Raw genomic sequence first — 27,080 nt, 5'->3', positions numbered from 1 at the left:
ATGCAAACTACAGGTAGTGCTGCAGGGCCCACACCCTTTTACTTGCCTCACAGAGCAGCTCTGGAGCTGTTACAGTACCCAGCTGCTGCAAGAAATCAGCTTGAATGCTTCAGGGGCTGGGGCATTGCCAACATGAGCCCCACACCGAAGGAGGGTGGGGGTGTTTAATGCGAACTAAGGGTCACCCAAGCGCCGCAAAAGGCCGCCATGCCCTGCACGCCCCTTTTCTCTTTTCATATGCAGACGAGGGTTGAAGCCAACTTTGACCCACTGCTTGGATGGCATTACCATATGCAAATCAATCTGCTGCAGGCCTTCCCCCAGGAATGCTTGCACTAGTTGTTGCATTTGGTTTGTTGTTTGGGGGTGCTTCAGTATTAGGCAGCCTTCTGCCCTCCCATGTTCATCTGAAAATATGTGTTCTCCCTGCAGTTGTTGTCCCCAGATGAGAGTTCCCTTGTGCTGCCTCAGTTGAATCTCCTTTACTTGACAGAGATGTGCCTGAGCAGCGGCCCTCCCCTGCCCTATCCCAAATCATACTTATTTTGCATAGGAGATACCATGGTCATGAAGATTGTTCTCCCAGGGTGAGGTTCATTCATTGCATTCTGGGTATGCTGACCCCTGTGATTTCCCCAAATGTGGGAAACTCGACTGCATTATTTGTGGTAGTGGGGGACTGTGTTTGTGCTTTCCTCTGCTCAGCTCTGGTAAAAGTCAGATTTCTTTGTCTCAGATCTTCCTCTAGCCTTGTTCTTCTTTCGAGAGTTCCCTTGTGCTGCCTCAGTTGGATCTCCTTCACTTGACAGGGGGGTGCCCGAGCAGCGACCCTCCCCAGCTCTAGCCCAACTCCTACTTACCTGCCAGGTGAGATACTATGATCATGTAGGTGCTTCTCCCAGGGCAAGGCTCACCCATTGCACTCTGGGTGTGCTGCTCCTGCGATTTCCCCCAATGTGGGAAACTTGACTGCATAATTTGTGTTTCCTCTGGTCGGCTCTCGTATAATTCAGATCTCTTTGTCTCAGGTCTTTCTCCAGCCTAGTTTGCTGTCTGTTTCCACTTCTCTTTTCTTGAGCCGCTCCCTTCTATGCCCTTGCGCACTATCCTGACCTCTCCCGTCTGCTTACTTTGTGCCTTCCAACGCACAATGCATACTACAGGTAGTGCTGCAGGGCCCACACCCTTTTACATGCTTTACAGAACAGCTCTGGAGCTGTTACAGTGCCCAGCTGCTGCAAGAAATCATCTTGAATGCTTCAGGGGCTGGGGCATAGCCAACATGAGCCCCACACCGAAGGAGGGTGGAGATGTTTAATGCGAATTAAGGGTCATCCAAGCGCCACAAAAGGACGCCATGCCCTGCACATCCCTTTTTTCTTTTCATATGCAGACGAGGGTTGAAGCCAACTTTGACCCACTGCTTGGATGACATCACCATATGCAAATCCATCTGCTGCAGGCCTTCCCCCAGGAATGCTTGTACTAGTTGTTGCATTTGGTTTGTTGTTTGGGGGTGCTTCAGTATTAGGCAGCCTTCTGCCCTCCCATGTTCATCTGAAAATATGTGTTCTCCCTGCAGTTGTTGTCCCCAGATGAGAGTTCCCTTGTGCTGCCTCAGTTGAATCGCCTTTACTTGACAGAGATGTGCCTGAGCAGCGGCCCTCCCCAGCCCTATCCCAAATCATACTTATTTTGCATAGGAGATATCATGGTCATGAAGATTGTTCTCCCAGGGTGAGGTTCATTCATTGCATTCTGGGTATGATGACCCCTGTGATTTCCCCAAATGTGGGAAACTCGACTGCATTATTTGTGGTAGAGGTGGACTGTGTTTGTGCTTTCCTCTGGTCAGCTCTGGTAAAAGTCAGATTTCTTTGTCTCAGATCTTCCTCTAGCCTTGTTCTTCTTTCGAGAGTTCCCTTGTGCTGCCTCAGTTGGATCTCCTTCACTTGACAGGGGGGTGCCCGAGCAGCGACCCTCCCCAGCTCTAGCTCAACTCCTACTTACCTGCCAGGTGAGATACTATGATCAGGAAGGTGCTTCTCCCAGGGCAAGGCTCACCCATTGCACTCTGGGTGTGCTGCTCCTGCGATTTCCCCAAATGTGGGACACTTGACTGCATAATTTGTGTTTCCTCTGGTCGGCTCTCGTATAATTCAGATCTCTTTGTCTCAGGTCTCTCTCCAGCCTAGTTTGCTGTCTGTTTCCACTTCTCTTTTCTTGAACCGCTCCCTTCTATGCCCTTGCGCACTATCCTGACTTCTCCCGTCTGCTTACTTTGTGCCTTCCAACGCACAATGCGAACTACAGGCAGTGCTGCAGGGCCCACACCCTTTTAGATGCCTTACAGAGCAGCTCTGGAGCTGTTACAGTGCCCAGCTGCTGCAAGAAATCAGCTTGAATGCTTCAGGTACTGGGGCATAGCCAACATGAGCCCCACACCGAAGGAGGGTGGAGGTGTTTAATGCGAATTAGGGGTCATGCAAGCGCCGCAAAAGGCCGCCATGCCCTGCACATCCCTTTTTTCTTTTCATATGCAGACGAGGGTTGAAGCCAACTTTGACCCACTGCTTGGATGACATCACCATATGCAAATCCATCTGCTGCAGGCCTTCCCCCAGGAATGCTTGTACTAGTTGTTGCATTTGGTTTGTTGTTTGGGGGTGCTTCAGTATTAGGCAGCCTTCTGCCCTCCCATGTTCATCTGAAAATATGTGTTCTCCCTGCAGTTGTTGTCCCCAGATGAGAGTTCCCTTGTGCTGCCTCAGTTGAATCGCCTTTACTTGACAGAGATGTGCCTGAGCAGCGGCCCTCCCCAGCCCTATCCCAAATCATACTTATTTTGCATAGGAGATATCATGGTCATGAAGATTGTTCTCCCAGGGTGAGGTTCATTCATTGCATTCTGGGTATGATGACCCCTGTGATTTCCCCAAATGTGGGAAACTCGACTGCATTATTTGTGGTAGAGGGGGACTGTGTTTGTGCTTTCCTCTGGTCAGCTCTGGCAAAAGTCAGATTTCTTTGTCTCAGATCTTCCTCTAGCCTTGTTCTTCTTTCGAGAGTTCCCTTGTGCTGCCTCAGTTGGATCTCCTTCACTTGACAGGGGGGTGCCCGAGCAGCGACCCTCCCCAGCTCTAGCTCAACTCCTACTTACCTGCCAGGTGAGATACTATGATCAGGAAGGTGCTTCTCCCAGGGCAAGGCTCACCCATTGCACTCTGGGTGTGCTGCTCCTGCGATTTCCCCAAATGTGGGACACTTGACTGCATAATTTGTGTTTCCTCTGGTCGGCTCTCGTATAATTCAGATCTCTTTGTCTCAGGTCTCTCTCCAGCCTAGTTTGCTGTCTGTTTCCACTTCTCTTTTCTTGAACCGCTCCCTTCTATGCCCTTGCGCACTATCCTGACTTCTCCCGTCTGCTTACTTTGTGCCTTCCAACGCACAATACGAACTACAGGTAGTGCTGCAGGGCCCACACCCTTTTAGTTGCCTTACAGAGCAGCTCTGGAGCTGTTACAGTGCCCAGCTGCTGCAAGAAATCAGCTTGAATGCTTCAGGTGCTGGGGCATAGCCAACATGAGCCCCACACCAAAGGAGGGTGGAGGTGTTTAATGCGAATTAGGGGTCATGCAAGCGCCGCAAAAGGCCGCCATGCCCTGCACATCCCTTTTTTCTTTTCATATGCAGACGAGGGTTGAAGCCAACTTTGACCCACTGCTTGGATGACATCACCATATGCAAATCCATCTGCTGCAGGCCTTCCCCCAGGAATGCTTGCACTAGTTGTTGCATTTGGTTTGTTGTTTGGGGGTGCTTCAGTATTAGGCAGCCTTCTGCCCTCCCATGTTCATCTGAAAATATGTGTTCTCCCTGCAGTTGTTGTCCCCAGATGAGAGTTCCCTTGTGCTGCCTCAGTTGAATCGCCTTTACTTGACAGAGATGTGCCTGAGCAGCGGCCCTCCCCAGCCCTATCCCAAATCATACTTATTTTGCATAGGAGATTTCATGGTCATGAAGATTGTTCTCCCAGGGTGAGGTTCATTCATTGCATTCTGGGTATGATGACCCCTGTGATTTCCCCAAATGTGGGAAACTCGACTGCATTATTTGTGGTAGTGGGGGACTGTGTTTGTGCTTTCCTCTGGTCAGCTCTGGTAAAAGTCAGATTTCTTTGTCTCAGATCTTCCTCTAGCCTTGTTCTTCTTTCGAGAGTTCCCTTGTGCTGCCTCAGTTGGATCTCCTTCACTTGACAGGGGGGTGCCCAAGCAGCGACCCTCCCCAGCTCTAGCCCAACTCCTACTTACCTGCCAGGTGAGATACTATGATCATGTAGGTGCTTCTCCCAGGGCAAGGCTCACCTATTGCACTCTGGGTGTGCTGCCCCTTTGATTTCCCCAAATGTGGGAAACTTGACTGCATAATTTGTGTTTCCCTTGGTCGGCTCTCATATAATTCAGATCTGTTTGTCTCAGGTCTCTCTCCAGCCTAGTTTGCTGTCTGTTTCCACTTCTCTTTTCTTGAGCCGCTCCCTTCTATGCCCTTGCGCACTATCCTGACTTCTCCCGTCTGCTTACTTTGTGCCTTCCAACGCACAATGCGAACTACAGGTAGTGCTGCAGGGCCCACACCCTTTTACTTGCCTTACAGAGCAGCTCTGGAGCTGTTACAGTGCCCAGCTGCTGCAAGAAATCAGCTTGAATGCTTCAGGGGCTGGGGCATAGCCAACATGAGCCCCACACCGAATGAGGGTGGAAGTGTTTAATGCGAACTAGGGGTCATCCAAGCGCCGCAAAAGGCCGCCATGCCCTGCACGCCCCTTTTCTCTTTTCATATGCAGATGAGGGTTGAAGCCAACTTTGACCCACTGCTTGGATGACATCACCCTATACAAATCCATCTGCTGCAGGCCTTCCCCCAGGAATGCTTGTACTAGTTGTTGCATTTGGTTTGTTGTTTGGGGGTGCTTCAGTATTAGGCAGCCTTCTGCCCTCCCATGTTCATCTGAAAATATGTGTTCTCCCTGCAGTTGTTGTCCCCAGATGAGAGTTCCCTTGTGCTGCCTCAGTTGAATCTCCTTTACTTGACAGAGATGTGCCTGAGCAGCGGCCCTCCCCAGCCCTATCCCAAATCATACTTATTTTGCATAGGAGATACCATGGTCATGAAGATTGTTCTCCCAGGGTGAGGTTCATTCATTGCATTCTGGGTATGCTGACCCCTGTGATTTCCCCAAATGTGGGAAACTCGACTGCATTATTTGTGGTAGAGGGGGACTGTGTTTGTGCTTTCCTCTGGTCAGCTCTGGTAAAAGTCAGATTTCTTTGTCTCAGATCTTCCTCTAGCCTTGTTCCTCTTTCAAGAGTTCCCTTGTGCTGCCTCAGTTGGATCTCCTTCACTTGACAGGGGGGTGCCCGAGCAGCGACCCTCCCCAGCTCTAGCCCAACTCCTACTTACCTGCCAGGTGAGATACTATGATCATGAAGGTGCTACTCCCAGGGCAAGGCTCACCCATTGCACTCTGGGTGTGCTGCTCCTGCAATTTCCCCAAATGTGGGACACTTGACTGCATAATTTGTGTTTCCCCTGGTCGGCTCTCGTATAATTCAGATCTCTTTGTCTCAGGTCTCTCTCCAGCCTAGTTTGTTGTCTGTTTCCACTTCTCTTTTCTTGAGCCGCTCCCTTCTATGCCCTTGCGCACTATCCTGACTTCTCCCGTCTGCTTACTTTGTGCCTTCCAATGCACAATGCAAACTACAGGTAGTGCTGCAGGGCCCACACCCTTTTACTTGCCTTACAGAGCAGCTCTTGAGCTGTTACAGTGCCCAGCTGCTGCAAGAAATCAGCTTGAATGCTTCAGGGGCTGGGGCATAGCCAACATGAGCCCCACACCGAAGGAGGGTGGAGGTGTTTAATGCAAACTAGGGGTCATCCAAGCGCCGCAAAAGGCCGCCATGCCCTGCACGCCCCTTTTCTCTTTTTTGATATGCAGACGAGGGTTGAAGCCAACTTTGACCCACTGCTTGGATGGCATTACCATATGCAAATCAATCTGCTGCAGGCCTTCCCCCAGGATTGCTTGCACTAGTTGTTGCATTTGGTTTGTTGTTTGGGGGTGCTTCAGTATTAGGCAGCCTTCTGCCCTCCCATGTTCATCTGAAAATATGTGTTCTCCCTGCAGTTGTTGTCCCCAGATGAGTGTTCCCTTGTGCTGCCTCAGTTGAATCTCCTTTACTTGACAGAGATGTGCCTGAGCAGCGGCCCTCCCCAGCCCTATCCCAAATCATACTTATTTTGCATAGGAGATACCATGGTCATGAAGATTGTTCTCCCAGGGTGAGGTTCATTCATTGCATTCTGGGTATGCTGACCCCTGTGATTTCCCCAAATGTGGGAAACTCAACTGCATTATTTGTGGTAGTGGGGGACTGTGTTTGTGCTTTCCTCTGGTCAGCTCTGGTAAAAGTCAGATTTCTTTGTCTCAGATCTTCCTCTAGCCTTGTTCTTCTTTCGAGAGTTCCCTTGTGCTGCCTCAGTTGGATCTCCTTCACTTGACAGGGGGGTGCATGAGCAGCGACCCTCCCCAGCTCTAGCCCAACTCCTATTTACCTGCCAGGTGAGATACTATGATCAGGAAGGTGCTTCTCCCAGGGCAAGGCTCACCCATTGCACTCTGGGTGTGCTGCTCCTGCGATTTCCCCAAATGTGGGACACTTGACTGCATAATTTGTGTTTCCTCTGGTCGGCTCTCATATAATTCAGATCTCTTTGTCTCAGGTCTTTCTCCAGCCTAGTTTGCTGTCTGTTTCCACTTCTCTTTTCTTGAGCCGCTCCCTTCTATGCCCTTGCGCACTATCCTGACCTCTCCCGTCTGCTTACTTTGTGCCTTCCAACGCACAATGCATACTACAGGTAGTGCTACAGGGCCCACACCCTTTTACATGCTTTACAGAGCAGCTCTGGAGCTGCTACAGTGCCCAGCTGCTGCAAGAAATCATCTTGAATGCTTCAGGGGCTGGGGCATAGCCAACATGAGCCCCACACCGAAGGAGGGTGGAGATGTTTAATGCGAATTAGGGGTCATCCAAGCGCCACAAAAGGACGCCATGCCCTGCACATCCCTTTTTTCTTTTCATATGCAGACGAGGGTTGAAGCCAACTTTGACCCACTGCTTGGATGACATCACCATATGCAAATCCATCTGCTGCAGGCCTTCCCCCAGGAATGCTTGCACTAGTTGTTGCATTTGGTTTGTTGTTTGGGGGTGCTTCAGTATTAGGCAGCCTTCTGCCCTCCCATGTTCATCTGAAAATATGTGTTCTCCCTGCAGTTGTTGTCCCCAGATGAGAGTTCCCTTGTGCTGCCTCAGTTGAATCTCCTTTACTTGACAGAGATGTGCCTGAGCAGCGGCCCTCCCCAGCCCTATCCCAAATCATACTTATTTTGCATAGGAGATACCATGGTCATGAAGATTGTTCTCCCAGGGTGAGGTTCATTCATTGCATTCTGGGTATGCTGACCCCTGTGATTTCCCCAAATGTGGGAAACTCAACTGCATTATTTGTGGTAGTGTGGGACTGTGTTTGTGCTTTCTTCTGGTCAACTCTGGTAAAAATCAGATTTCTTTGTCTCAGATCTTCCTCTAGCCTTGTTCCTCTTTCGAGAGTTCCCTTATGCTGCCTCAGTTGGATCTCCTTCACTTGACAGGGGGGTACCCGAGCAGCGACCCTTCGCAGCTCTAGCCCAACTCCTACTTACCTGCCAGGTGAGATACTATGATCATGTAGGTGCTTCTCCCAGGGCAAGGCTCACCCATTGCACTCTGGGTGTGCTGCCCCTGTGATTTCCCCAAATGTGGGAAACTTGACTGCATAATTTGTGTTTCCTCTGGTCGGCTCTCGTATAATTCAGATCTCTTTGTCTCAGGTCTCTCTCCAGCCTAGTTTGCTGTCTGTTTCCACTTCTCTTTTCTTGAGCCGCTCCCTTCTATGCCCTTGCGCACTATCCTGACTTCTCCCGTCTGCTTACTTTGTGCCTTCCAACACACAATGCAAACTACAGGTAGTGCTGCAGGGCCCACACCCTTTTACTTGCCTCACAGAGCAGCTCTGGAGCTGTTACAGTGCCCAGCTGCTGCAAGAAATCAGCTTGAATGCTTCAGGGGCTGGGGCATTGCCAACATGAGCCCCACACCGAAGGAGGGTGGGGGTGTTTATGCGAACTAAGGGTCACCCAAGCGCCGCAAAAGGCCGCCATGCCCTGCACGCCCCTTTTCTCTTTTCATATGCAGACGAGGGTTGAAGCCAACTTTGACCCACTGCTTGGATGGCATTACCATATGCAAATCAATCTGCTGCAGGCCTTCCCCCAGGAATGCTTGCACTAGTTGTTGCATTTGGTTTGTTGTTTGGGGGTGCTTCAGTATTAGGCAGCCTTCTGCCCTCCCATGTTCATCTGAAAATATGTGTTCTCCCTGCAGTTGTTGTCCCCAGATGAGAGTTCCCTTGTGCTGCCTCAGTTGAATCTCCTTTACTTGACAGAGATGTGCCTGAGCAGCGGCCCTCCCCAGCCCTATCCCAAATCATACTTATTTTGCATAGGAGATACCATGGTCATGAAGATTGTTCTCCCAGGGTGAGGTTCATTCATTGCATTCTGGGTATGCTGACCCCTGTGATTTCCCCAAATGTGGGAAACTCGACTGCATTATTTGTGGTAGTGGGGGACTGTGTTTGTGCTTTCCTCTGCTCAGCTCTGGTAAAAGTCAGATTTCTTTGTCTCAGATCTTCCTCTAGCCTTGTTCTTCTTTCGAGAGTTCCCTTGTGCTGCCTCAGTTGGATCTCCTTCACTTGACAGGGGGGTGCACGAGCAGCGACCCTCCCTAGCTCTAGCCCAACTCCTACTTACCTGCCAGGTGAGATATTATGATCAGGAAGGTGCTTCTCCCAGGGAAAGGCTCACCCATTGCACTCTGGGTGTGCTGCTCCTGCGATTTCCCCAAATGTGGGAAACTTGACTGCATAATTTGTGTTTCCTCTGGTCGGCTCTCGTATAATTCAGATCTCCTTGTCTCAGGTCTTTCTCCAGCCTAGTTTGCTGTCTGTTTCCACTTCTCTTTTCTTGAGCCGCTCCCTTCTATGCCCTTGCGCACTATCCTGACCTCTCCCGTCTGCTTACTTTGTGCCTTCCAACGCACAATGCATACTACAGGTAGTGCTGCAGGGCCCACACCCTTTTACATGCTTTACAGAACAGCTCTGGAGCTGTTACAGTGCCCAGCTGCTGCAAGAAATCATCTTGAATGCTTCAGGGGCTGGGGCATAGCCAACATGAGCCCCACACCGAAGGAGGGTGGAGATGTTTAATGCGAATTAAGGGTCATCCAAGCGCCACAAAAGGATGCCATGCCCTGCACATCCCTTTTTTCTTTTCATATGCAGACGAGGGTTGAAGCCAACTTTGACCCACTGCTTGGATGACATCACCATATGCAAATCCATCTGCTGCAGGCCTTCCCCCAGGAATGCTTGTACTAGTTGTTGCATTTGGTTTGTTGTTTGGGGGTGCTTCAGTATTAGGCAGCCTTCTGCCCTCCCATGTTCATCTGAAAATATGTGTTCTACCTGCAGTTGTTGTCCCCAGATGAGAGTTCCCTTGTGCTGCCTCAGTTGAATCTCCTTTACTTGACAGAGATGTGCCTGAGCAGCGGCCCTCCCCAGCCCTATCCCAAATCATACTTATTTTGCATAGGAGATACCATGGTCATGAAGATTGTTCTCCCAGGGTGAGGTTCATTCATTGCATTCTGGGTATGCTGACCCCTGTGATTTCCCCAAATGTGGGAAACTCGACTGCATTATTTGTGGTAGTGGGGGACTGTGTTTGTGCTTTCCTCTGGTCAGCTCTGGTAAAAGCCAGATTTCTGTGTCTCAGATCTTCCTCTAGCCTTGTTCTTCTTTCAAGAGTTCTCTTGTGCTGCCTCAGTTGGATCTCCTTCACTTGACAGGGGGTTGCCCGAGCAGCGACCCTCCTCAGCTCTTGCCCAACTCCTACTTACCTGCCAGGTGAGATACTATGATCATGAAGGTGCTTCTCCCAGGGCAAGGCTCACCCATTGCACTCTGTGTGTGCTGCTCCAGCGATTTCCCCAAATGTGGGAAACTCGACTGCATAATTTGTGTTTCCCCTGGTCGGCTCTCGTATAATTCAGATCTCTTTGTCTCAGGTCTTTCTCCAGCCTAGTTTGCTGTCTGTTTCCACTTCTCTTTTCTTGAGCCGCTCCCTTCTATGCCCTTGCGCACTATCCTGACTTCTCCCGTCTGCTTACTTTGTGCCTTCCAACGCACAATGCGAACTACAGGTAGTGCTGCAGGGCCCACACCCTTTTAGTTGCCTTACAGAGCAGATCTGGAGCTGTTACAGTGCCCAGCTGCTGCAAGAAATCAGCTTGAATGTTCTTCGTTGATTGATGGAAGAAACATCTTACAAAAACTCTCCAGATTATTGACTTTTTAAAGTTTTTCTAGGAAACGTTCTAGATGAATGCTTATTAGCGTTTGTCAGAATGTACGTTTGCAAAGTGTCACTGTGGCGCAATCAGTTAGTGTGTTCGGTTATTATCCAAAAGGTTGGTGGTTCAATCCCACCCAGGGACGTAATTTACCTTGTTATCAGATTTTGGTGATCTTTAAGTAGACAAGTCAAAATTTCAAACCCCCTCTTGTGGTGTAGGGTACCTGGCCTTCTCTGATGTAATCAGAGTTAGATTTGATTTTATAAAAAAAACAGCTAGGAAGCACAATTTAGCAGTGGGTTGCAGAGAAAAAGAAATATGCTGGCAAAAAAATCCAATTGAGTGATTAAACAGCTCTTCATTTTCTGGCTTTATTTTTATGCTAACAAATTTGTTCTCTGAAAAGTGTCCACAAAGCCAAGTATCTGATTAACACCTTTGTAGGGATGGTTTTTCACCTATTACTAAATTAAACTTGCTTCATTGGAAAGGCAGCAAGATGCATCGTCATTTCAATATCTACTGAAATAATACAGGTTGACACCAGGAAACATTAACGCCACTGCATCCTTGCTGCTTTCTCATGTGGAAGTCTGTTTAATGTGAAAACAAGGTGATATCTAATTAGCACACAGGTAAGGAATTAAGAAAATCATTATTTAAGGGTGAAGATGTTTCTCACAAAATCGTTGCCCCAATGCATCATTGAAATTCAAGCTGGAAAGATGATTTTAATATATCACTTGTACATTTTGTATTGCTCTTCTGGTGACAATGTAGTTTGTTTTTGTCAATTACCATTTTAATAATAGGGTAAAGAAAATTAAGTGGATTTTTGAAAGAAAACAATACTGTCAATATACTATTAAACAAATTAAAATGGTAAAAGTTATTGTACTTTAAGTAAAAATAAAAGAGCTAAAATATCAATCCCAATTTTGGATTACTTTAATAAAAAAAAAATGCATATAGCAGAGGATAGTTTCAATCTGCCTACCTCTTGGTTATCGGCCCAGCATGCTTCCATTGCAGTACTCTGCTGCACATGTAAGTGCAAGAGATCCTGAAGCACTCACTCATCATGGGAAAGTACCAATGTGTTTCTTCGTTGGTTGATGGAAGAAACATCTTACAAAAACTCTCCAGATTATTGACTTTTTAAAGTTTTTCTAGGAAACGTTCTAGATGAATGCTTATTAGCCTTTGTCAGTATGAACTTTTTGCAAAGTGTCTCTGTGGCGCAATCGGTTAGTGTGTTCGGCTATTAACCAAAAGGTAGGTGGTTCAATCCCACCCAGGGATGTAATTGACCTTGTGATCAGATTTTGGTGATATTTAAGTAGACAAGTCAAAATTTCAAACCCCCTGTTATGGTGTGGGTACCTGGCCTTCTCTGATGTAATCAGAGTTAGATTTGATTCAGTGATTTTATAAAAACAGATAGGAAGCACAATTTAGCAGTGGGTTGCAGAGAAAAAGAAATATGCTGGCAAAAAAATCCAATTGAGTGATTAAACAGCTCTTCATTTTCTGGCTTTATTTTTATGCTAACAAATTTGTTCTCTGAAAAGTGTCCACAAAGCCAAGTCTCTGTTTAACACCTTTGTAGGGATGGTTTTTCACCTATTACTAAATTAAACTTGCTTCATTGGAAAGGCAGCAAGATGCATCGTCATTTCAATATCTACTGAAATAATACAGGTTGACACCAGGAAACATTAACGCCACTGCATCCTTGCTGCTTTCTCATGTGGAAGTCTGTTTAATGTGAAAACAAGGTGATATCTAATTAGCACACAGGTAAGGAATTAAGAAAATCATTATTTAAGGGTGAAGATGTTTCTCACAAAATCGTTGCCCCAATGCATCATTGAAATTCAAGCTGGAAAGATGATTTTAATATATCACTTGTACATTTTGTATTGCTCTTCTGGTGACAATGTAGTTTGTTTTTGTCAATTACCATTTTAATAATAGGGTAAAGAAAATTAAGTGGATTTTTGAAAGAAAACAATACTGTCAATATACTATTAAACAAATTAAAATGGTAAAAGTTATTGTACTTTAAGTAAAAATAAAAGAGCTAAAATATCAATCCCAATTTTGAATTACTTTAATTAAAAAAAAATGCATATAGCAGAGGATAGTTTCAATCTGCCTACCTCTGGGTTATCGGCCCAGCATGCTTCCATTGCAGTACTCTGCTGCACATGTAAGTGCAAGAGATCCTGAAGCACTCACTCATCATGGGAAAGTACCAATGTGTTTCTTCGTTGGTTGATGGAAGAAACATCTTACAAAAACTCTCCAGATTATTGACTTTTTAAAGTTTTTCTAGGAAACGTTCTAGATGAATGCTTATTAGCCTTTGTCAGTATGAACTTTTTGCAAAGTGTCTCTGTGGCGCAATCGGTTAGTGTGTTCGGCTATTAACCAAAAGGTAGGTGGTTCAATCCCACCCAGGGATGTAATTGACCTTGTGATCAGATTTTGGTGATCTTTAAGTAGACAAGTCAAAATTTCAAACCCCCTGTTATGGTGTAGGGTACCTGGCCTTCTCTGATGTAATCAGAGTTAGATTTGATTCAGTGATTTTATAAAAACAGCTAGGAAGCACAATTTAGCAGTGGGTTGCAGAGAAAAAGAAATATGCTGGCAAAAAAATCCAATTGAGTGATTAAACAGCTCTTCATTTTCTGGCTTTATTTTTATGCTAACAAATTTGTTCTCTGAAAAGTGTCCACAAAGCCAAGTCTCTGATTAACACCTTTGTAGGGATGGTTTTTCACCTATTACTAAATTAAACTTGCTTCATTGGAAAGGCAGCAAGATGCATCCTCATTTCAATGTCTACTGAAATAATACAGGTTGACACCAGGAAACATTAACGCCACTGCATCCTTGCTGCTTTCTCATGTGGAAGTCTGTTTAATGTGAAAACAAGGTGATATCTAATTAGCACACAGGTAAGGAATTAAGAAAATCTTTATTTAAGGGTGAAGATGTTTCTCACAAAATCGTTGCCCCAATGCATCATTGAAATTCAAGCTGGAAAGATGATTTTAATATATCACTTGTACATTTTGTATTGCTCTTCTGGTGACAATGTAGTTTGTTTTTGTCAATTACCATTTTAATAATAGGGTAAAGAAAATTAAGTGGATTTTTGAAAGAAAACAATACTGTCAATATACTATCAAAACAAATTAAAATGGTAAAAGTTATTGTACTTTAAGTAAAAATAAAAGAGCAAAAATATCAATCCCAGTTTTGGATTACTTTAATTAACAAAAAAAAAATGCATATAGCAAAGGATAGTTTCAATCTGCCTACCTCTGGGTTATGGGCCCAGCATGCTTCCATTGCAGTACTCTGCTGCACATGTAAGTGCAAGAGATCCTGAAGCACTCACTCATCATGGGAAAGTACCAATGTGTTTCTTCATTGGTTGATGGAAGAAACATCTTACAAAAACTCTCCAGATTATTGACTTTTTAAAGTTTTTCTAGGAAACGTTCTAGATGAATGCTTATTAGCCTTTGTCAGTATGTACTTTTGCAAAGTGTCTCTGTGGTGCAATTGGTTAGTGTGTAAGGCTATTAACCAAAAGGTTGGTGGTTCAATCCCACCCAGGGACGTAATTGACCTTGTGATCAGATTTTGGTGATATTTAAGTAGACAAGTCAAAATTTCAAACCCCCTCTTATTGTGTAGGGTACCTGGCCTTCTCTGATGTTATCAGAGTTAGATTTGATTCAGTGATTTTATAAAAAAACAGCTAGGAAGCACAATTTAGCAGTGGGTTGCAGAGAAAAAAAATATGCTGGCAAAAAAATCCAATTGAGTGATTAAACAGCTCTTCATTTTCTGGTTTATTTTTATGCTAACAAATTTGTTCTCTGAAAAGTGTCCACAAAGCCAAGTCTCTGATTAACACCTTTGTAGGGATGGTTTTTCACCTATTACTAAATTAAACTTGCTTCATTGGAAAGGCAGCAAGATGCATCCTCATTTCAATGTCTACTGAAATAATACAGGTTGACACCAGGAAACATTAACGCCACTGCATCCTTGCTGCTTTCTCATGTGGAAGTCTGTTTAATGTGAAAACAAGGTGATATCTAATTAGCACACAGGTAAGGAATTACGAAAATCTTTATTTAAGGGTGAAGATGTTTCTCACAAAATCGTTGCCCCAATGCATCATTGAAATTCAAGCTGGAAAGATGATTTTAATATATCACTTGTACATTTTGTATTGCTCTTCTGGTGACAATGTAGTTTGTTTTTGTCAATTACCATTTTAATAATAGGGTAAAGAAAATTAAGTGGATTTTTGAAAGAAAACAATACTGTCAATATACTATTAAAACAAATTAAAATGGTAAAAGTTATTGTACTTTAAGTAAAAATAAAAGAGCAAAAATATCAATCCCAGTTTTGGATTACTTTAATTAACAAAAAAAATGCATATAGCAAAGGATAGTTTCAATCTGCCTATCTCTGGGTTATGGGCCCAGCATGCTTCCATTGCAGTACTCTGCTGCACATGTAAGTGCAAGAGATCCTGAAGCACTCACTCATCATGGGAAAGTACCAATGTGTTTCTTCATTGGTTGATGGAAGAAACATCTTACAAAAACTCTCCAGATTATTGACTTTTTAAAGTTTTTCTAGGAAACGTTCTTGATGAATGCTTATTAGCCTTTGTCAGTATGTACTTTTTGCAAAGTGTCTCTGTGGTGCAATTGGTTAGTGTGTAAGGCTATTAACCAAAAGGTTGGTGGTTTAATCCCACCCAGGAACGTAATTGACCTTGTGATCAGATTTTGGTGATATTTAAGTAGACAAGTCAAAATTTCAAACCCCCTCTTATTGTGTAGGGTACCTGGCCTTCTCTGATGTAATCAGAGTTAGATTTGATTCAGTGATTTTATAAAAAAACAGCTAGGAAGCACAATTTAGCAGTGGGTTGCAGAGAAAAAAAATATGCTGGCAAAAAAAATCCAATTGAGTGATTAAACAGCTCTTCATTTTCTGGCTTTATTTTTATGCTAACAAATTTGTTCTCTGAAAAGTGTCCACAAAGCCAAGTCTCTGATTAACACCTTTGTAGGGATGGTTTTTCACCTATTACTAAATTAAACTTGCTTCATTGGAAAGGCAGCAAGATGCATCCTCATTTCAATGTCTACTGAAATAATACAAGTTGACACCAGGAAACATTAACGCCACTGCATCCTTGCTGCTTTCTCATGTGGAAGTCTGTTTAATGCGAAAACAAGGTGATATCTAATTAGCACACAGGTAAGGAATTAAGAAAATCTTTATTTTAGGGTGAAGATGTTTCTCACAAAATCGTTGCCCCAATGCATCATTGAAATTCAAGCTGGAAAGATGATTTTAATATATCACTTGTACATTTTGTATTGCTCTTCTGGTGACAATGTAGTTTGTTTTTGTCAATTACCATTTTAATAATAGGGTAAAGAAAATGAAGTGGATTTTTGAAAGAAAACAATACTGTCAATATACTATTAAAACAAATTAAAATGGTAAAAGTTATTGTACTTTAAGTAAAAATAAAAGAGCCAAAATATCAATCCCAGTTTTGGATTACTTTAATTAACAAACAAAAAAATGCATATAGCAGAGGATAGTTTCAATCTGCCTACCTCTGGGTTATGGGCCCAGCATGCTTCCATTGCAGTACTCTGCTGCACATGTAAGTGCAAGAGATCCTGAAGCACTCACTCATCATGGGAAAGTACCAATGTGTTTCTTCGTTGGTTGATGGAAGAAACATCTTACAAAAACTCTCCAGATTATTGACTTTTTAAAGTTTTTCTAGGAAACGTTTTAGATGAATGCTTATTAGCCCTTGTCGGTATATACTTTTGCAATGTGTCTCTGTGGCGCAATTAGTTAGTGTGTACGGCTATTAACCAAAAGGTTGGTGGTTCAATCCCACCCAGGTACGTAATTGACCTTGTTATCAGATTTTGGTGATCTTTAAGTAGACAAGTCAAAATTTCAAACCCCCTGTTATGGTGTAGGGTACCTGGCCTTCTCTGATGTAATCAGAGTTAGATTTGATTCAGTGATTTTATAAAAACAGCTAGGAAGCACAATTTAGCAGTGGGTTGCAGAGAAAAAGAAATATGCTGGCAGAAAAATCCAATTGAGTGATTAAACAGCTCTTCATTTTCTGGCTTTATTTTTATGCTAACAAATTTGTTCTCTGAAAAGTGTCCACAAAGCAAAGTCTCTGATTAACACCTTTGTAGGGATGGTTTTTCACCTATTACTAAATTAAACTTGCTTCATTGGAAAGGCAGCAAGATGCATCCTCATTTCAATGTCTACTGAAATAATACAGGTTGACACCAGGAAACATTAACGCCACTGCATCCTTGCTGCTTTCTCATGTGGAAGTCTGTTTAATGTGAAAACAAGGTGATATCTAATTAGCACACAGGTAAGGAATTAAGAAAATCTTTATTTAAGGGTGAAGATGTTTCTCACAAAATCGTTGCCCCAATGCATCATTGAAATTCAAGCTGGAAAGATGATTTTAATATATCACTTGTACATTTTGTATTGCTCTTCTGGTGACAATGTAGTTTGTTTTTGTCAATTACCATTTTAATAATAGGGTAAAGAAAATGAAGTGGATTTTTGAAAGAAAACAATACTGTCAATATACTATTAAAACAAATTAAAATGGTAAAAGTTATTGTACTTTAAGTAAAAATAAAAGAGCCAAAATATCAATCCCAGTTTTGGATTACTTTAATTAACAAAAAAAAATGCATATAGCAGAGGATAGTTTCAATCTGCCTACCTCTGGGTTATGGGCCCAGCATGCTTCCATTGCTGTACTCTGCTGCACATGTAAGTGCAAGAGATCCTGAAGCACTCACTCATCATGGGAAAGTACCAATGTGTTTCTTCGTTGGTTGATAGAAGAAACATCTTACAAAAACTCTCCAGATTGTTGACTTTATTAATTTTTTCTAGGAAACGTTTTAGATGAATGCTTATTAGCCTTTGTCAGTATGTACTTTTGCAAAGTGTCTCTGTGGCGCAATCAGTTAGTATGTATGGCTATTAACCAAAAGGTTGGTGGTTCAATCCCACCCAGGGACCTAATTGACCTTGTTATCAGATTTTGGTGATCTTTAAGTAGACAAGTCAAAATTTCAAACCCCCTGTTATGGTGTAGGGTACCTGGCCTTCTCTGATGTAATCAGAGTTAGATTTGATTCAGTGATTTTATAAAAACAGCTAGGAAGCACAATTTAGCAGTGGGTTGCAGAGAAAAAAAATATGCTGGCAGAAAATTCCAATTGAGTGATTAAACAGCTCTTTATTTTCTGGCTTTATTTTTATGCTAACAAATTTGTTCTCTGAAAGGTGTCCACAAAGCCAAGTCTCTGATTAACACCTTTGTAAGGATGGTTTTTCACCTATTACTAAATTAAATTGCTTCATTGGAAAGGCAGCAAGATGCATCCTCATTTCAATGTCTACTGAAATAATACAGGTTGACACCAGGAAACATTAACGCCACTGCATCCTTGCTGCTTTCTCATGTGGAAGTCTGTTTAATGTGAAAACAAGGTGATATCTAATTAGCACACAGGTAAGGAATTAAGAAAATCTTTATTTAAGGGTGAAGATGTTTCTCACAAAATCGTTGCCCCAATGCATCATTGAAATTCAAGCTGGAAAGATGATTTTAATATATCACTTGTACATTTTGTATTGCTCTTCTGGTGACAATGTAGTTTGTTTTTGTCAATTACCATTTTAATAATAGGGTAAAGAAAATTAAGTGGATTTTTGAAAGAAAACAATACTGTCAATATACTATTAAAACAAATTAAAATGGTAAAAGTTATTGTACTTTAAGTAAAAATAAAAGAGCCAAAATATCAATCCCAGTTTTGGATTACTTTAATTAACAAACAAAAAAATGCATATAGCAGAGGATAGTTTCAATCTGCCTACCTCTGGGTTATGGGCCCAGCATGCTTCCATTGCTGTACTCTGCTGCACATGTAAGTGCAAGAGATCCTGAAGCACTCACTCATCATGGGAAAGTACCAATGTGTTTATTCGTTGGTTGATGGAAGAAACATCTTGCAAAAACTCTCCAGATTATTGATTTTTTTATGTTTTTCTAGGAAATGTTCTAGATGTATGCTTATTAGCCTTTGTCAGTATGTACTTTTTGCAAAGTGTCTCTGTGGCGCAATCGGTTAGTGTGTTCGGCTATTAACCAAAAGGTTGGTGGTTCAATCCCACCCAGGGACGTAATTGACCTTGTGATCAGATTTTGGTGATATTTAAGTAGACAAGTCAAAATTTCAAACCCCCTCTTATTGTGTAGGGTACCTGGCCTTCTCTGATGTAATCAGAGTTAGATTTGATTCAGTGATTTTATAAAAAACAGCTAGGAAGCACAATTTAGCAGTGGGTTGCAGAGAAAAAAAATATGCTGGCAGAAAAATCCAATTGAGTGATTAAACAGCTCTTCATTTTCTGGCTTTATTTTTATGCTAACAAATTTGTTCTCTGAAAAGTGTCCACAAAGCCAAGTCTCTGATTAACACCTTTGTAAGGATGGTTTTTCACCTATTACTAAATTAAACTTGCTTCATTGGAAAGGCAGCAAGATGCATCCTCATTTCAATGTCTACTGAAATAATACAAGTTGACACCAGGAAACATTAACGCCACTGCATCCTTGCTGCTTTCTCATGTGGAAGTCTGTTTAATGTAAAAAAAACAAGGTGATATCTAATTAGCACACAGGCAAGGAATTAAGAAAATCTTTATTTAAGGGTGAAGATGTTTCTCACAAAATTGTTGACCCAATGCATCATTGAAATTCAAGCTGGAAAGATGAATTTAATATATCACTTGTACATTTTGTATTGCTCTTCTGGTGACAATGTAGTTTGTTTTTGTCAATTACCATTTTAATAATAGGGTAAAGAAAATGAAGTGGATTTTTGAAAGAAAACAATACTGTCAATATACAATTAAAACAAATTAAAATGGTAAAAGTTATTGTACTTTAAGTAAAAATAAAAGAGCCAAAATATCAATCCCAGTTTTGGATTACTTTAATTAACAAACAAACAAATGCATATAGCAGAGGATAGTTTCAATCTGCCTACCTCTGGGTTATGGGCCCAGCATGCTTCCATTGCTGTACTCTGCTGCACATGTAAGTGCAAGAGATCCTGAAGCACTCACTCATCATGGGAAAGTACCAATGTGTTTCTTCGTTGGTTGATAGAAGAAACATTTTACAAAAACTCTCCAGATTATTGACTTTATTAATTTTTTCTAGGAAACGTTTTAGATGAATGCTTATTAGCCTTTGTCAGTATGTACTTTTGCAAAGTGTCTCTGTGGCGCAATCAGTTAGTATGTACGGCTATTAACCAAAAGGTTGGTGGTTCAATCCCACCCAGGGACCTAATTGACCTTGTTATCAGATTTTGGTGATCTTTAAGTAGACAAGTCAAAATTTCAAACCCCCTGTTATGGTGTAGGGTACCTGGCCTTCTCTGATGTAATCAGAGTTAGATTTGATTCAGTGATTTTATAAAAACAGCTAGGAAGCACAATTTAGCAGTGGGTTGCAGAGAAAAAAAATATGCTGGCAGAAAAATCCAATTGAGTGATTAAACAGCTCTTTATTTTCTGGCTTTATTTTTATGCTAACAAATTTGTTCTCTGAAAGGTGTCCACAAAGCCAAGTCTCTGATTAACACCTTTGTAAGGATGGTTTTTCACCTATTACTAAATTAAACTTGCTTCATTGGAAAGGCAGCAAGATGCATCCTCATTTCAATGTCTACTGAAATAATACAGGTTGACACCAGGAAACATTAACGCCACTGCATCCTTGCTGCTTTCTCATGTGGAAGTCTGTTTAATGTGAAAACAAGGTGATATCTAATTAGCACACAGGTAAGGAATTAAGAAAATCTTTATTTAAGGGTGAAGATGTTTCTCACAAAATCGTTGCCCCAATGCATCATTGAAATTCAAGCTGGAAAGATGATTTTAATATATCACTTGTACATTTTGTATTGCTCTTCTGGTGACAATGTAGTTTGTTTTTGTCAATTACCATTTTAATAATAGGGTAAAGAAAATTAAGTGGATTTTTGAAAGAAAACAATACTGTCAATATACTATTAAAACAAATTAAAATGGTAAAAGTTATTGTACTTTAAGTAAAAATAAAAGAGACAAAATATCAATCCCAGTTTTGGATTACTTTAATTAACAAACAAAAAAATGCATATAGCAGAGGATAGTTTCAATCTGCCTACCTCTGGGTTATGGGCCCAGCATGCTTCCATTGCTGTACTCTGCTGCACATGTAAGTGCAAGAGATCCTGAAGCACTCACTCATCATGGGAAAGTACCAATGTGTTTATTCGGTGGTTGATGGAAGAAACATCTTACAAAAACTCTCCAGATTATTGATTTTTTAATGTTTTTCTAGGAAATATTCTAGATGTATGCTTATTAGCCTTTGTCAGTATGTACTTTTTGCAAAGTGTCTCTGTGGCGCAATCGGTTAGTGTGTTCGGCTATTAACCAAAAGGTTGGTGGTTCAATCCCACCCAGGAACGTAATTGACCTTGTGATCAGATTTTGGTGATATTTAAGTAGACAAGTCAAAATTTCAAACCCCCTCTTATTGTGTAGGGTACCTGGCCTTCTCTGATGTAATCAGAGTTAGATTTGATTCAGTGATTTTATAAAAAACAGCTAGGAAGCACAATTTAGCAGTGGGTTGCAGAGAAAAAAAATATGCTGGCAGAAAAATCCAATTGAGTGATTAAACAGCTCTTCATTTTCTGGCTTTATTTTTATGCTAACAAATTTGTTCTCTGAAAAGTGTCCACAAAGCCAAGTCTCTGATTAACACCTTTGTAAGGATGGTTTTTCACCTATTACTAAATTAAACTTGCTTCATTGGAAAGGCAGCAAGATGCATCCTCATTTCAATGTCTACTGAAATAATACAAGTTGACACCAGGAAACATTAACGCCACTGCATCCTTGCTGCTTTCTCATGTGGAAGTCTGTTTAATGTAAAAAAAACAAGGTGATATCTAATTAGCACACAGGCAAGGAATTAAGAAAATCTTTATTTAAGGGTGAAGATGTTTCTCACAAAATTGTTGACCCAATGCATCATTGAAATTCAAGCTGGAAAGATGAATTTAATATATCACTTGTACATTTTGTATTGCTCTTCTGGTGACAATGTAGTTTGTTTTTGTCAATTACCATTTTAATAATAGGGTAAAGAAAATGAAGTGGATTTTTGAAAGAAAACAATACTGTCAATATACAATTAAAACAAATTAAAATGGTAAAAGTTATTGTACTTTAAGTAAAAATAAAAGAGCCAAAATATCAATCCCAGTTTTGGATTACTTTAATTAACAAACAAAAAAATGCATATAGCAGAGGATAGTTTCAATCTGCCTACCTCTGGGTTATGGGCCCAGCATGCTTCCTTTGCTGTACTCTGCTGCACATGTAAGTGCAAGAGATCCTGAAGCACTCACTCATCATGGGAAAGTACCAATGTGTTTCTTCGTTGGTTGATAGAAGAAACATCTTACAAAAACTCTCCAGATTATTGACTTTATTAATTTTTTCTAGGAAACGTTTTAGATGAATGCTTATTAGCCTTTGTCAGTATGTACTTTTGCAAAGTGTCTCTGTGGCGCAATCAGTTAGTATGTACGGCTATTAACCAAAAGGTTGGTGGTTCAATCCCACCCAGGGACCTAATTGACCTTGTTATCAGATTTTGGTGATCTTTAAGTAGACAAGTCAAAATTTCAAACCCCCTGTTATGGTGTAGGGTACCTGGCCTTCTCTGATGTAATCAGAGTTAGATTTGATTCAGTGATTTTATAAAAACAGCTAGGAAGCACAATTTAGCAGTGGGTTGCAGAGAAAAAAAATATGCTGGCAGAAAAATCCAATTGAGTGATTAAACAGCTCTTTATTTTCTGGCTTTATTTTTATGCTAACAAATTTGTTCTCTGAAAGGTGTCCACAAAGCCAAGTCTCTGATTAACACCTTTGTAAGGATGGTTTTTCACCTATTACTAAATTAAACTTGCCTCATTGGAAAGGCAGCAAGATGCATCCTCATTTCAATGTCTACTGAAATAATACAGGTTGACAGCAGGAAACATTAACGCCACTGCATCCTTGCTGCTTTCTCATGTGGAAGTCTGTTTAATGTGAAAACAAGGTGATATCTAATTAGCACACAGGTAAGGAATTAAGAAAATCTTTATTTAAGGGTGAAGATGTTTCTCACAAAATCGTTGCCCCAATGCATCATTGAAATTCAAGCTGGAAAGATGATTTTAATATATCACTTGTACATTTTGTATTGCTCTTCTGGTGACAATGTAGTTTGTTTTTGTCAATTACCATTTTAATAATAGGGTAAAGAAAATGAAGTGGATTTTTGAAAGAAAACAATACTGTCAATATACTATTAAAACAAATTAAAATGGTAAAAGTTATTGTACTTTAAGTAAAAATAAAAGAGCCAAAATATCAATCCCAGTTTTGGATTACTTTAATTAACAAACAAAAAAATGCATATAGCAGAGGATAGTTTCAATCTGCCTACCTCTGGGTTATGGGCCCAGCATGCTTCCATTGCTGTACTCTGCTGCACATGTAAGTGCAAGAGATCCTGAAGCACTCACTCATCATGGGAAAGTACCAATGTGTTTCTTCGTTGGTTGATAGAAGAAACATCTTACAAAAACTCTCCAGATTATTGACTTTATTAAGTTTTTCTAGGAAACGTTTTAGATGAATGCTTATTAGCCTTTGTCAGTATGTACTTTTGCAAAGTGTCTCTGTGGCGCAATCAGTTAGTGTGTACGGCTATTAACCAAAAGGTTGGTGGTTCAATCCCACCCAGGGACGTAATTGACCTTGTTATCAGATTTTGGTGATCTTTAAGTAGACAAGTCAAATTTCATACCCCCTGTTATGGTGTAGGGTACCTGGCCTTCTCTGATGTAATCAGAGTTAGATTTGATACAGTGATTTTATAAAAACATCTAGGAAGCACTATTTAGCAGTGGGTTGCAGAGAAAAAGAAATATGCTGGCAAAAAAATCAAATTGTGTGATTTAACAGCTCTTAATTTTCTTGCTTTATTTTTTATGCTAACAAATTTGTTCTCTGAAAAGTGTCCACAAAGCCAAGTCTCTGATTAACACCTTTGTAGGGATGGTTTTTCACCTATTACTAAATTAAACTTGCTTCATTGGAAAGGCAGCAAGATGCATCCTCATTTCAATGTCTACTGAAATAATACAGGTTGACACCAGGAAACATTAACGCCACTGCATCCTTGCTGCTTTCTCATGTGGAAGTCTGTTTAATGTGAAAACAAGGTGATATCTAATTAGCACACAGGTAAGGAATTACGAAAATCTTTATTTAAGGGTGAAGATGTTTCTCACAAAATTGTTGCCCCAATGCATCATTGAAATTCAAGCTGGAAAAATGATTTTAATATATCACTTGTACATTTTGTATTGCTCTTCTGGTGACAATGTAGTTTTTTTTGTCAATTACCATTTTAATAACAGGGTAAAGAAAATTAAGTGGATTTTTGAAAGAAAACTATACTGTCAATATACTATTAAAACAAATTAAAATGGTAAAAGTTATTGTACTTTAAGTAAAAATAAAAGAGCAAAAATATCAATCCCAGTTTGATTACTTAAATTAACAAAAAAAATGCATATAGCAAAGGATAGTTTCAATCTGCCTACCTCTGGGTTATGGGTCCAGCATGCTTCCATTGCAGTACTCTGCTGCACATGTAAGTGCAAGAGATCCTGAAGCACTCACTCATCATGGGAAAGTACCAATGTGTTTATTCGTTGGTTGATGGAAGAAACATCTTACAAAAACTCTCCAGATTATTGATTTTTTAATGTTTTTCTAGGAAACGTTCTAGATGTATGCTTATTAGCCTTTGTCAGTATGCACTTTTTGCAAAGTGTCTCTGTGGCGCAATCGGTTAGTGAGTTCGGCTATTAACCAAAAGGTTGGTGGTTCAATCCCACCCAGGGACGTAATTAAACTTGTGGTCAGATTTTGGTGATATTTAAGTAGACAAGTCAAAATTTCAAACCCCCTCTTATGGTGTAGGGTACATGGCCTTCTCTGATGTAATCAGAGTTAGATTTGATTCAGTGATTTTATAAAAAACAGCTAGGAAGCACAATTTAGCAGTGGGTTGCAGAGAAAAAAAATATGCTGGCAAAAAAAATCCAATTGAGTGATTAAACAGCTCTTCATTTTCTGGCTTTATTTTTATGCTAACAAATTTGTTCTCTGAAAAGTGTCCACAAAGCCAAGTCTCTGATTAACACCTTTGTAGGGATGGTTTTTCACCTATTACTAAATTAAACTTGCTTCATTGGAAAGGCAGCAAGATGCATCCTCATTTCAATGTCTACTGAAATAATACAAGTTGACACCAGGAAACATTAACGCCACTGCATCCTTGCTGCTTTCTCATGTGGAAGTCTGTTTAATGCGAAAACAAGGTGATATCTAATTAGCACACAGGTAAGGAATTAAGAAAATCTTTATTTAAGGGTGAAGATGTTTCTCACAAAATCGTTGCCCCAATGCATCATTGAAATTCAAGCTGGAAAGATGATTTTAATATATCACTTGTACATTTTGTATTGCTCTTCTGGTGACAATGTAGTTTGTTTTTGTCAATTACCATTTTAATAATAGGGTAAAGAAAATGAAGTGGATTTTTGAAAGAAAACAATACTGTCAATATACTATTAAAACAAATTAAAATGGTAAAAGTTATTGTACTTTAAGTAAAAATAAAAGAGCCAAAATATCAATCCCAGTTTTGGATTACTTTAATTAACAAAAAAAAAGCATATAGCAAAGGATAGTTTCAATCTGCCTACCTCTGGGTTATGGGCCCAGCATGCTTCCATTGCTGTACTCTGCTGCACATGTAAGTGCAAGAGATCCTGAAGCACTCACTCATCATGGGAAAGTACCAATGTGTTTATTCGGTGGTTGATGGAAGAAACATCTTACAAAAACTCTCCAGATTATTGATTTTTTAATGTTTTTCTAGGAAATATTCTAGATGTATGCTTATTAGCCTTTGTCAGTATGTACTTTTTGCAAAGTGTCTCTGTGGCGCAATCGGTTAGTGTGTTCGGCTATTAACCAAAAGGTTGGTGGTTCAATCCCACCCAGGAACGTAATTGACCTTGTGATCAGATTTTGGTGATATTTAAGTAGACAAGTCAAAATTTCAAACCCCCTCTTATTGTGTAGGGTACCTGGCCTTCTCTGATGTAATCAGAGTTAGATTTGATTCAGTGATTTTATAAAAAACAGCTAGGAAGCACAATTTAGCAGTGGGTTGCAGAGAAAAAAAATATGCTGGCAGAAAAATCCAATTGAGTGATTAAACAGCTCTTCATTTTCTGGCTTTATTTTTATGCTAACAAATTTGTTCTCTGAAAAGTGTCCACAAAGCCAAGTCTCTGATTAACACCTTTGTAAGGATGGTTTTTCACCTATTACTAAATTAAACTTGCTTCATTGGAAAGGCAGCAAGATGCATCCTCATTTCAATGTCTACTGAAATAATACAAGTTGACACCAGGAAACATTAACGCCACTGCATCCTTGCTGCTTTCTCATGTGGAAGTCTGTTTAATGTAAAAAAAACAAGGTGATATCTAATTAGCACACAGGCAAGGAATTAAGAAAATCTTTATTTAAGGGTGAAGATGTTTCTCACAAAATTGTTGACCCAATGCATCATTGAAATTCAAGCTGGAAAGATGAATTTAATATATCACTTGTACATTTTGTATTGCTCTTCTGGTGACAATGTAGTTTGTTTTTGTCAATTACCATTTTAATAATAGGGTAAAGAAAATGAAGTGGATTTTTGAAAGAAAACAATACTGTCAATATACAATTAAAACAAATTAAAATGGTAAAAGTTATTGTACTTTAAGTAAAAATAAAAGAGCCAAAATATCAATCCCAGTTTTGGATTACTTTAATTAACAAACAAAAAAATGCATATAGCAGAGGATAGTTTCAATCTGCCTACCTCTGGGTTATGGGCCCAGCATGCTTCCTTTGCTGTACTCTGCTGCACATGTAAGTGCAAGAGATCCTGAAGCACTCACTCATCATGGGAAAGTACCAATGTGTTTCTTCGTTGGTTGATAGAAGAAACATCTTACAAAAACTCTCCAGATTATTGACTTTATTAATTTTTTCTAGGAAACGTTTTAGATGAATGCTTATTAGCCTTTGTCAGTATGTACTTTTGCAAAGTGTCTCTGTGGCGCAATCAGTTAGTATGTACGGCTATTAACCAAAAGGTTGGTGGTTCAATCCCACCCAGGGACCTAATTGACCTTGTTATCAGATTTTGGTGATCTTTAAGTAGACAAG

The 27,080-nt window shown here is 40.8% G+C and overlaps 17 non-coding genes and 1 pseudogene across 17 annotated transcripts; all 18 read left to right on the top strand.

The window, feature by feature from the left end:
* The first annotated feature begins 536 nt into the window (after positions 1-536).
* Positions 537-700, top strand: LOC135041300 (U1 spliceosomal RNA). Its single transcript, XR_010234998.1, has one exon. It is a non-coding gene; the product is annotated as a U1 spliceosomal RNA (small nuclear RNA).
* Positions 701-852: 152 nt separating this feature from the next.
* On the top strand, positions 853-1,015 carry LOC135041324 (U1 spliceosomal RNA). The gene has a single exon (XR_010235023.1). It is a non-coding gene; the product is annotated as a U1 spliceosomal RNA (small nuclear RNA).
* Positions 1,016-1,686: 671 nt separating this feature from the next.
* On the top strand, positions 1,687-1,850 carry LOC135041316 (U1 spliceosomal RNA). Its single transcript, XR_010235013.1, has one exon. It is a non-coding gene; the product is annotated as a U1 spliceosomal RNA (small nuclear RNA).
* A 152-nt stretch (positions 1,851-2,002) lies between these two features.
* Positions 2,003-2,165, top strand: LOC135041322 (U1 spliceosomal RNA). The gene has a single exon (XR_010235020.1). It is a non-coding gene; the product is annotated as a U1 spliceosomal RNA (small nuclear RNA).
* Positions 2,166-2,836: 671 nt separating this feature from the next.
* Positions 2,837-3,000, top strand: LOC135041310 (U1 spliceosomal RNA). The gene has a single exon (XR_010235008.1). It is a non-coding gene; the product is annotated as a U1 spliceosomal RNA (small nuclear RNA).
* Positions 3,001-3,152: 152 nt separating this feature from the next.
* On the top strand, positions 3,153-3,315 carry LOC135041321 (U1 spliceosomal RNA). Its single transcript, XR_010235019.1, has one exon. It is a non-coding gene; the product is annotated as a U1 spliceosomal RNA (small nuclear RNA).
* Positions 3,316-3,986: 671 nt separating this feature from the next.
* On the top strand, positions 3,987-4,150 carry LOC135041312 (U1 spliceosomal RNA). Its single transcript, XR_010235010.1, has one exon. It is a non-coding gene; the product is annotated as a U1 spliceosomal RNA (small nuclear RNA).
* Positions 4,151-4,302: 152 nt separating this feature from the next.
* Positions 4,303-4,438, top strand: LOC135041339 (U1 spliceosomal RNA; annotated as a pseudogene).
* A 698-nt stretch (positions 4,439-5,136) lies between these two features.
* Positions 5,137-5,300, top strand: LOC135041302 (U1 spliceosomal RNA). The gene has a single exon (XR_010235000.1). It is a non-coding gene; the product is annotated as a U1 spliceosomal RNA (small nuclear RNA).
* Positions 5,301-5,452: 152 nt separating this feature from the next.
* Positions 5,453-5,615, top strand: LOC135041331 (U1 spliceosomal RNA). The gene has a single exon (XR_010235029.1). It is a non-coding gene; the product is annotated as a U1 spliceosomal RNA (small nuclear RNA).
* Positions 5,616-6,288: 673 nt separating this feature from the next.
* LOC135041297 (U1 spliceosomal RNA) lies at positions 6,289-6,452 on the top strand. The gene has a single exon (XR_010234995.1). It is a non-coding gene; the product is annotated as a U1 spliceosomal RNA (small nuclear RNA).
* A 152-nt stretch (positions 6,453-6,604) lies between these two features.
* On the top strand, positions 6,605-6,767 carry LOC135041333 (U1 spliceosomal RNA). The gene has a single exon (XR_010235031.1). It is a non-coding gene; the product is annotated as a U1 spliceosomal RNA (small nuclear RNA).
* A 671-nt stretch (positions 6,768-7,438) lies between these two features.
* Positions 7,439-7,602, top strand: LOC135041309 (U1 spliceosomal RNA). Its single transcript, XR_010235007.1, has one exon. It is a non-coding gene; the product is annotated as a U1 spliceosomal RNA (small nuclear RNA).
* A 152-nt stretch (positions 7,603-7,754) lies between these two features.
* Positions 7,755-7,917, top strand: LOC135041328 (U1 spliceosomal RNA). Its single transcript, XR_010235027.1, has one exon. It is a non-coding gene; the product is annotated as a U1 spliceosomal RNA (small nuclear RNA).
* A 670-nt stretch (positions 7,918-8,587) lies between these two features.
* LOC135041299 (U1 spliceosomal RNA) lies at positions 8,588-8,751 on the top strand. Its single transcript, XR_010234997.1, has one exon. It is a non-coding gene; the product is annotated as a U1 spliceosomal RNA (small nuclear RNA).
* Positions 8,752-8,903: 152 nt separating this feature from the next.
* On the top strand, positions 8,904-9,066 carry LOC135041318 (U1 spliceosomal RNA). The gene has a single exon (XR_010235016.1). It is a non-coding gene; the product is annotated as a U1 spliceosomal RNA (small nuclear RNA).
* Positions 9,067-9,737: 671 nt separating this feature from the next.
* On the top strand, positions 9,738-9,901 carry LOC135041298 (U1 spliceosomal RNA). Its single transcript, XR_010234996.1, has one exon. It is a non-coding gene; the product is annotated as a U1 spliceosomal RNA (small nuclear RNA).
* A 152-nt stretch (positions 9,902-10,053) lies between these two features.
* LOC135041332 (U1 spliceosomal RNA) lies at positions 10,054-10,216 on the top strand. The gene has a single exon (XR_010235030.1). It is a non-coding gene; the product is annotated as a U1 spliceosomal RNA (small nuclear RNA).
* The last annotated feature ends 16,864 nt before the right edge of the window (positions 10,217-27,080 follow it).

The sequence above is a fragment of the Pseudophryne corroboree genome, unplaced genomic scaffold (genome assembly GCF_028390025.1).
Source record: "Pseudophryne corroboree isolate aPseCor3 unplaced genomic scaffold, aPseCor3.hap2 scaffold_798, whole genome shotgun sequence".
NCBI lineage: Eukaryota > Metazoa > Chordata > Amphibia > Anura > Myobatrachidae > Pseudophryne > Pseudophryne corroboree.
This window is presented reverse-complemented; position numbering and strand designations above follow the sequence as displayed.